The sequence below is a fragment of the Phymastichus coffea genome, unplaced genomic scaffold (genome assembly GCF_024137745.1).
Source record: "Phymastichus coffea isolate CEN01 unplaced genomic scaffold, Cenicafe_Pcof_1.1 PCOF00053, whole genome shotgun sequence".
NCBI classification, from domain to species: Eukaryota; Metazoa; Arthropoda; class Insecta; order Hymenoptera; family Eulophidae; genus Phymastichus; species Phymastichus coffea.
The window spans coordinates 1,439,545-1,450,183 of NW_026706864.1; positions in this window are offsets into that span (position 1 = coordinate 1,439,545).

The following is a 10,639-nucleotide window of genomic DNA, read 5'->3' on the forward strand; positions in this document are numbered from 1 at the left end:
AAATTCTTCATTCAAGCCAATGACTAAAGCGTAACTGCTACGTTAGTATTGAGTAGTAACGAGAAGAGCGCTTACGTATGTGTTCACAATCATGCTTGTATCGCGTGTGCTCGTATTTCGAAGAAATAGAAACGAGGGATTTTTCCGATCTGCTGATGTCAAGGTTTATGTTTTATATTCATGGAAATCTTAAATCACTGAAGATTTCAATGTATATTCATGAAAGTATTAAATCACTGTAGATTTAATCAAGATTATATTTCATTTGACTCAGAAACACTTGATTATCATATTTTCAAGATTTAGCCAATTTTATTTTGCAAAAAAGCTCAGGTACATCGATTGAACTAATTTTATAAAAGTAGGAAAGTAGTCACTTTATTCTTGGCTATGCTGATTTTTTTCTTATTTTTATTGGAGTCGCAGTGCGGTAAAATATGAATTTCCTCGATCCTATATTCTGACATTCCTTATTTTTTTCGTTCATTAATTGACTATGATATTGACTAAGACAATCATTGGTATTGGAGGCAATCGGACAAATGGAATAATATTCTTTAATGAATATATTCTTTATTTGAATTTTGCATCAGATATAAATGATTAAGACAGGTAAAAAAACAGTCTGTGGAAACAATAGGAGCCCGGCAATTAGTGAAAGCAAAAAACTGCGCACACTATACATAATACCGATTGAAAAAAAAGTTGAGTAACATTCACTTGGAAAACGTCACTTGTCGGATCTAGCAAAAACAGCCAAATCGAGCGACAAACGATCAACTCGTCTAGGGGTGATATTAGTCAAAATATTTGTTTAGGAAAGCGTCAAATCATCGTAGTTTTGCGCGCTTCGAGAGCAGTGCTTTCTCAGCAGGTGTCGCGGCTTTTAAAAATCGACTATAGACGCAAGGGCAACAGTCACCGTTACGCTGCGGTGACTAATCGCGTAGAAACAATAAACTGTCCGCGCTGGGAAAACGTAATACCGGGTGAGTTTTTCTAACCAAGGCGCTCGTCTATCGTCGGTGAATTTGGCGTTGTTCGCGTGATGCATCTACAAATGACTCGTTCAGAAATGGATAAGAAACCGGTATACAAACTGTATGCAAAATAGGCAGAAAAACGTAATCTACTTTGAATTAGAATTTTGTAGTAGCAACACAGAAGATGCACACTGTAGGCTCCCTCGCTCATGGCAGATTTATTTAGCTCGCATGCACACTTACTTATGAATGAAGATATATCACTCCTTGGAAAAGACTCGTAAATTATACGGTCGCGCGCTCGAGCAGCGCGCAAATCTTCGTTGTTTGCCGCCTCCTTCTCGCATTTCTCGCTCTCGTGATAGTATAAGCCGTCGCGTCGTATAGCAGTTGCCCAAAAATCACGCGAACCGCTCGATTGTACCGAATCAATCATAGCGGGTGCGCGTCTGCAAATAAATTTCGTAACGACCGCACATAGCATTACACTTTCGCCGATACACTTCATAACTCACGAGCACCTTGCGAATAGGTCGTAGCATAGGCACCCCGCAGTGAGTCGATCGCCCAAAAAAGAAGATTCTCAAGTGCCTTTCACATATGCACCCGGGTGGGCCTGAGTTCACGCCTATCGCTCGTAAATAAGATAAGCCGTGAAAGAATCCGTCCATTCGTTTCACAAGTGAAAGAGAGAGACTTGCCAATGGATGCGTCTCACGCACGCACTGCATATATCTAAATGTATTTGAATATGTTTGTACTCGCGCTGCCCGTAATTTGTTTCTTCGTATTGCGATTTTCAGAATCGAACTGTCGCAGGATTTATGGTTTTTAATCATACAAATATCTATCAATTTGTGTAAACTATCTTCGAACGAAATAAAAGAAACGATGCTTTTATAGTTCGAGTCAGCTCATCAAATGTTTTATTTCTAGCAATCATAATTTTTTTATCAAAGCAATGAATTTACCTTCCGATAAATTAATGTTCAAAGTATATGGAAAATTGCAAATGAGTAATGTCTAAAATAATATTTCAGATAAGTAAAGCTATGATAAACGGCATTAAATTAAAACTAACAACTTCCGTTAGTGAAATCGATGCAATAATCGTTCATTAACTTTCGATGATTCTCACATAAAATATTGGTCAATTAAAACATGATAAATTTACAATCCAACAAAACTCTGACGACGACAACGACAAACAAAAATCAAGCGATCCCAAGCAATAAACATCGCGCACGAGTTCTTCGCATATAATTCATCGAACACTTTTCAATTAGAAGCCTTGGCAGGTATATCGACGGACGTTATAGAACATCATCTTGCCTTCTCGCAGAGCCCGCGCCATGGATTGATTTACGGACTGTTAAGCGTCCGCGCGATGTATTTATATTCGGGCCAACTCGAGTGTAATATCTCCAGCCGTAAATATAAAATCGCGCGCCCGCGGACATTGTGCAGCTTTGGCGCCCAGGCAGAAAATAGATTTTCGACACCACTTCAAGTACTCGGTTCTTACAACTATGCGGTAGGTGCTCCGCATTTTTAGATCTTATCGAACAAAGTTGAATGCCAATTTGAAGAATTTTTCGCATCGTTCGTCAATATGTGCGTCCATTCATTCACCTCGAAGAAAGAAACAGTTGATTTATCGAATATGAAATATGTGAGATAACACTCGACATATACATCTCTTCCGCATACGTTGAATAATTTAAAAACCAATATAATCGAAAATCACGGGCGAACAGTCTTCTACAACAGAGAGGAAGGGAGAAAAAATAAATATGTAAATATTTGTCATCTTCTATTTATTGGTCGTCTCTCAAAGTCGTTTCAATATACCATGTAGCTGTAACAAACGCTGTCGTAGCGCATCTTTGGGAAAGTTAGAGCATCGTGGACTTGATTAATAAGTAGCCCATACGCAAGAGTACAGGAACCTTGTCGCACCAACCTGTCGACGCAAATGTTTCAAGAACGATTCTCTCGTGGGATTTCATAATTATCATAAGAGAACACCACGAAATGGCTTGTCAAAAATTGATAAGTCAACATTCGAAAGTATCTTGGCATATTTTTTTATTCATCGATACACGGTGACAGCTATTACTTTATGAATCGACATCAATAATATCGTATTAATTTTGTATAATCTCAGATCGCCAGTTAATTAAAAATACACGCATTGCAATTTCGCGATGATAAATTTTCGGGAAAAAAGAAGATAGAATAGTGTCGTCTGTTTGCATTTAGATCTCTGAATAAAATCTCACCATTTCAATAACTTGCCACAACAAGATCGAGGAGCGCTGTGTCAATGTTAAACAATAATCTTGCTCACTAAATCGATACAGATCACTCGCTGAGGACCAAACAATGACTACAGGCAGGATCCCGTGAGAAAAGGAAGAAGCGACCGAACGCGCCAAAGAAGAAGAAGAAGAGCGAAAGAAAAAAGAGAAAGCTCGGCGCGTCGAGTGTCATAATGATAAGGGGGCCCCCGGGAGACGAGATAATTCGTGCAGGTAGCGCAGATGGAGTCGGCAAGATACAGGGGCGCCGCCGCCGCCAGCTCGACGATACTAGACGTGGGTCATTATTAATGAATCGGTCGAAAAGTCAGTCGCCTGTCAACGCGCTTTGATTCTCTTCGCGATTGTCGTCGTGCTGATGATGGAAGGGTTATGGATTTTTAAAAATCACATAGTTATTCTTGATTTCTAATTTGCTTCTTTTTCGCGGACATCTGTCGTTGGAACAGCTTCGTACGTCAGTGGTCTGTCATTTCTTCCCGTTCGTCGACGCTGCCGTTTTCATTTTTTTCTCCATTTTTCGCTGGCTCGATCGTCGCTAAATTTAGTTCCTCGCGCAGCTTTGCAAAGAAAGCAAAAGCGCGGAGTAGTTGGAGCGCAACGCACAATCATACATGTCGCGTACCGGCTTCCGATTACATTCGCCGATGAAACGTCAGAGCTGTGCGTGCGGATGGCTAATTCGACGTTTATTCGTCAAAAAGGCAAGCGCGGCGCGTGTGCCGCTTGATTGATGAAATGATTTTGTCCGTAACACGAGAGCGTAAGCAGATTACGCGCATGGATTGCCGTCTGCTATTCTCTCTCGCTCTCTCTCTTTTTGCGATGGATTGGCTAGATGAAAAAAAAAATCGCAACAAAAGCCCATTGTGATGGGAATGATTTGTTTTGCTCGGCATATCGAGCTTGTTAAAATTGACTTTTGTCATCGAGAGAGAAATGTAGTGCACTCTAAAGGAATCTATTTTATTTTAAAAATCCTCTTGTTCAATGGTATATGTCGCTAGCAGCTCTGGAATCTTCTTCTAATTGCTCGCAATTATAAATAAAAAAAAGAAAATCCCTTTATTTTTCAACGTATATATGAAACCTTGCATATCTCTCTCTCTCTCTCTCTCTCTCTCTCTCTCTCTCGGGCGTCATCATTAAAATGTTATATGTTTGAGAAACGCGACAATCCGCGCGGGCGTCACTCGAATCGCGCTTAATTAAAAGGCCTCGAGCTTTCTTCTGTCACACCCCTCATAATCCGCTTGCGACACGCGTCAGCCTATACTTGGAGAACTATTACAGGACTAGAGGGTGTAATTTATAATTTTACGAACAGTTGCAAGGTATTCGGAAGGAAATTTGTTTTAAAAAAATAACATCACTTTATTACAAGCGAATTCCAGTTTCGTTTAGTCAAAACATGTAAGCCAGGCTTGCCGCAGAAATCAATTTCCAATAAAAGTCACAATAACATCTCTGTAAAACGGTGAATAGCCCATATATGGACAAACAATTTTGAGCTCAGTGCAAACTCTTACGATTCAGATAAAGAATGAAAGAGACGCGAGATTGAGTTATCAAAAGAACTCGCGATGCGCGGAAAAGAAGAAAGCAGCAACGTTTCACGCTCGTTAGGCCGAATAGTCAAGAGAGAAGTGACCACTCTCTCTCTCTCTCTCTCTCTCTCTCTCTCTTTTGTGCTGTCGACGTCGCACGTGGCGCACGTGTCGGTAAGAGGATATCCGTCGATCGGGTCAGCCCATTGAAGCAGTCATATAGCATCTCAGGTGCCCCCGCGTATGCGCCCTTTAATCCGCGCGAATAAAGGGAGAAAAAGAAACTCGTGTGTGCCCTCCGGCTCTCTTCACCCGTTTAGTTTTGTTTTTTTCTTTTTCATTCGTTCGACGTCGGATTTTTTTATTTTTCGCATAATGTACCGGCGCTTTGCGCGCAGAGAATTGTTGCGAGCGACACAACTGATAGATATACACATTGAAAAATTTTATGTTTGAATGATTGGCAATCTAAACTACAAAATAAACCATCGATAGTTGTAGAATTAAATTTCGATAGAAAAATTTACTGATGGAAATTCTCGAAAACTTTCAAAACCAAAATGCTTTCTTATAAAGTTTTAGAACTTTGACAAATATGCGTTGTTTTCTTTTCAATATTCATTTTGAACACATTTTTGCAGAAATATCTTTGATTGGCTCATCTCGAAAAAACTAATCAACCATTCGTATTCTTAAAATGGTATAGTAATATTGTGTTAACAATATCAGAAAATCTCGTTTTCCTTATTTCCTCAGAACGCACGTGCTTTCATGCATCGTGTGATTTATTCATGATGAAGCAAATATGTATAATTTAAAGATGCGTGAATATAAGATTTTTGAATAGTAAAATAAACTTTTTTTCACACAAAATTTTATTTTTACTTTTGGAATTATATAAAATTACCTTTGATAAAATAATATTTTCCTCGGACTGAGGAAAGAAAGTAGCTCGAAGATTACTGGTTTTGGTTAGAATTGGATCAAGGTAAAAGTAGGTACAAGAAAATTGACGGCAAAATTGTAATGCTTATTTTGAATTCACCGAGGTCTTTGTCTGTATATGCTAGTGCCGGAAAGAGCACTCTAAAGAAAATCGAATAAAAAAAAACATTAGCGCGTATATTAAGCAACTTGACTTTTCTAAATTATACGGAGACTGCAATTTTAATCATAAAGAAATTTAAAAAATCATAAAAATAAAACAATAAATTTAATTGAAATTTCTATCGATAGGCCAACAGTAGTAGCTCACTCATCACAATCGTACTGTCAAAATTTAATTTTTCAACATTTCAATGTGCATTTCAATTATTTTACAGTTTTTGGTAACTTGTCGAAAGTGCGTGCATTCGAATAGAAAGTAAAACACGAGACCGCAGTACAATAAAAGTATCCAAACGAACAAGTAGTAAGACAAACAACGTAAGCATGCTAGCAGATGAAATAAAGAGTGCAATACTTAAAATCAAGTTAAATTGAAGGTGTGATAACATTTTAGCAGAGCGACATCAATACAGCTAAAAGGTATTATACAAAATGAAGTTTACAAAATTAAGTGCTATAAATAAGAGGTACGTTGAAAATGAAGTGATGCTCGATTAAGACATGATTGTATACGAAGCGAGAAAATTACTCAAAGGCGACAGAGTTATCCTCGACCCTGGCTGTCAACGTGGAAGCGTCGAATAGAGAGACTCGTAAAAATTAATTAAATGTTGGACAGAAAATATCGGGTGTAATCCGCGAATAAGCGTAAACCAATATCTTACTTATTGCACACGAATGTCCGCACGGTATGAAAAAAAGCTATAATATCACTGTACAATAAAGATTTCCACTATAATCCACAATTGACGCTCGTTCTATAATATACACATATAATCATCTAAATTTGCGTCTGACGACAGAAAAACAAAATCAAGTATAATAACAAGGAAAGTCCTCTTGGCAGTCGTCCGTAAAAAGGTAAAGAAAAAGTCGTCGTGGGGTAATCACCGACATGAAGCTTAATTCTTACGAGAATGAGAGAAGCGCGCGCAGGTGCTTTAGTGCGTATATAACCATACGAACTGGAATGTATATCGAGTTTGGAATTCCTGACGTTTTCTCTCAATCGACGAAGAAGCGGCACGTTCTCTGTGAGGCCAAAGCCGGCAGTCGCGGCGCATGCATGCAGATCATCTTATGGCTCTTCTGAGGGAGATAATATCCTCTCGGTGCACGTGCATTAGCTGCTTTATATATGCATAACCCCCCTCCCCCTCTCTATTCCACGTTAATGCAAACTTGGAAAATTGTTGTTGCAAAGACGGGAAGGATGTGTAATGTAATTTTTCGTTTGGTCTTGAGTAAATTATATCTGCTCTCAATCTGAAAGTTCCATATGAAAATTGGTCAAACCTGCAAATAAGTGGTAAATAAGAGTGACGACTATTTGTCGCAATAAAAAAGACAAAAGAAATCGAGCTTGCTCGAGAAAAAAGCAAATGTTGACGTGTCTTGTTCACCGGCCAAGTTGAAAAAAAGAAAAAAAGGCACGAACAGCGAGGATAGCAGTGAAGTGCATCTGAACGACATACCTCTAGCAAGCTCGCGGCATATGCACAGCCGCGTATAAAGCGACGCGATAATAGCTTCTCTCCGCGCATGAGCTTCGAATGATAAAAGGAAATACTCATGAAGGTATACATACAATCGTGAGAGATGCTCTCATCGAGGGAAAAAGGGTTTATCGAGCTCTGCAGAGTAAACAGCGATTCTTATTCGACGGCGGCGGCCCTTTTAGTTTTGCCGGTGTGCGTCTTCATAACGGAGTCAGCTCTCTCTCTCTCTCTCTCTCTCTCTCTCTCTCTCTCTTTCCATTCCGATTTGCCTGATCCACCAGCGATTTTGCACTCTCTGCAGCAGCGAAAACGAGTTTTTGCCTATGTAAACCGCCGCCGACGGTATTCATGCGCTATTTTCAAACTTGATATTGTATAAGTTTATGGAGATAATATGCATTTGGTCGATGATGATATTCAGTTGAATTCATAAATTTTCGCTGTCTTTTGTCAAATGCTACTTTTTCAATCGAAGTATACATACGACATTATGTTTGTTACAAGTTTTTAGATCATCGAATTGTTCATATGCAAAGTCCTTCGTATAAGATTGTGTACAAATACATTCAAAATCATTACATACTATAACCAATGAAGAAATTTTTAAAATATTAACGCCTATTCCTTTGAACTCTTCAATATTATTTATTTCGATAGGTTGTTTTCATTTAGAAAAATTACAATAAACGGAAATGTAAAAAATTAAAATAACAACGAAATGATAAAGCACAATTTCGATTTCAAAATCATATGTGTAGATTATAATCCTCAAAAAATTTAAGAAAAGGATGTGTTTTACTCTAAAAAGATATAATATAGACATTTTTAAATATTGAATTTTCGTCATAAATAGCATATAAATAAAATCAGAGCTTGCATTAGCCAAGAAAATAACACAGTAAATATTGTCAATTATGCCGTAAATTTCACTACAAACATCGTCTGTTTGAAGCGAGTTTTGCATTTCGCAAGTCCATTGAAGGGCAGTTCGTATTGAAAGGCTCAAGAGAAAAACTGTTGTTTCCTTACAAGCCGACAGTAAAATCCCTCGAAGAGAATTTTTGAAGAAGAGAGAGATACGACACCTCACCTCATGCTGTTCGCTGGCTGATCGCAAGACATGGTCGACGACAATTGACCGTTCACGCCGAAACGTGCTCCATTGAGTACTCGTTTCATTCATCGTCGCCTCGCGGGGCATCGAGTGGTCGAAAAACATGAAACTGGATTAGCAGTGAGCGCAGCTTACCGAAAGCATTATCTCGTCCACGCTGAGAGGAAATTCATAATCCAGCCAAACAGTCGGCTCCTTCCGTTCGGCATACAAACTGACCACAACTGCCAACACTTCTCTTACAATACTCGGACCTTCCGCGGAAGTGGGAATAGGCTCTCGGTAAAGATAAAAATTATGCTACCTGGTGGTCAGAACGATCGATCGATTTTCTCCTTGAGATAAGCGTAGGATTGAGGCGGGACAGATTCGATTAGTCGGTCTTTTGTACCGGCCTGACCTCGTTTAACGTAATCCCATGCAGGAGCCAGCAGTTTTTTGATTTCTTAATCTTCAGGATGCTAACGATTGCTTTTTCAGATTTCTTCTTTTTCTTCACCGCCAAAGATCTGTTTAGATTTCTATCTGATGGCGCTAACTGCAGTTGTATTTAGTCGTATTCAAGATTACAGAATTGTTTTGCTCGCAGGAATCACGCTTAAGAGCAGTTTGTTTCAATGAAATTTTCAGATGGAAATAACAAACGAATGTAATCGTAAAGCTCTTTACGGATTGGCAATTTATAAGTGACAAGAAATACAAATTTTTATGCGAAGCCAAATCCTCGAGAAGCTCATTTTTTAAGCGTAAAATGCATTAGTAAATCGAGAAAAACCTTTTACAAAAGGCGTTAGTCCTAAAGCCTACAGGCCACATTAATTTATAAAATTCCATTCCTCTCTTCGACCCAATATACAAGATCATGAGCAATCATTTATGCCCTTGCAATCCGAATATCTGGAGAAACATAAATTTACCTTCGCTGATCATAGATCCATCGATTTTCTCCGCTACAGCATGTGGTTGGGAAGAGAACAAAAGCCCCGGACGAAGAAGAGCGTTGGTCCCTCAAAATATATAATAGATTCTTGAAAAGCCGGTCAGTGGGTCTTAGGTCCCGCGTAGCCGCAGCCGTTTGGCACTTATTGTCGGCTACGGCTTCACAACGCGCGCAGGCTGCGCTGTGGAACGTGCGCGCGCCCCTCTTTTTTTGGCTTTTCTTCCGCCCGCACGAGCCACTTCTCAGCTGCAAAGCCGGACAATGCTAAACGACTCGTAATAGTGCCTGTGGGGAGCCTTGCCGATGTCTGCTGTGGCACCCAAATTTTTCCTGTTTTTACCGTGGAAAGGATGATATTTAGGGGTGGTTTTTGTGTGTTTAGGGCGCTGTTCTCGCTCTAGTTAAGAGTCGAACGTTTTCAGGGACCTTATTTCACGGCGCTTGTCTATTATGTAAATGCATGGAAATAGTTTTCAATTCGTACATCACTGGGTTGTTTATAAATAATTAGATAATCTACAAGACCAAAATCATCAATAATTTGATAATTGACGATGCGATGCGTATTATCCGCATAAGCTACGGCAAAAACTTTACGTTAGGATAAAAAGAATGTTTAAAGAACATGAATTTCCGTTAAGATGGATATTACAAGCAATCGTCCCGAAATTTCAACACGGAGCACACCACCAGAAAACCATCAGTATTTGAATTATTCAATCAACCCCATCGAGGAGAGAGAAAAACCTACTATTACACTCGCGTCACGCTCGGGCAAGAAAAAACCATCTCCTCTCCAAGTTTTTCTCGCGCTGCTCGGCGGCTGTCACGTTGGTTGGCTTGCGCGAGAGACATTATTCAACGACCGACGAGCGCCGCGCGCGCGCGCGCGCGGCTTTCTCCCTCTTGAAAGAGAGAGATGAATTGCGGTATTACAGCGGCGCGGTGTCCCGCAAACGAGTATCGGCGGAGAGCGCTCATGCGGACCGCCGACATCCGGCCATGGGTTTCAAGCCTTTTTTTTCCAAGCCGGAGCTCGCGCCAGAGCGGTTTTTGCTTTTTCGAACGACACCAAAGTCGATATTGCGCACCGAGGGATCGTCGATTTGTTTGTTCTTCGCGGGCATC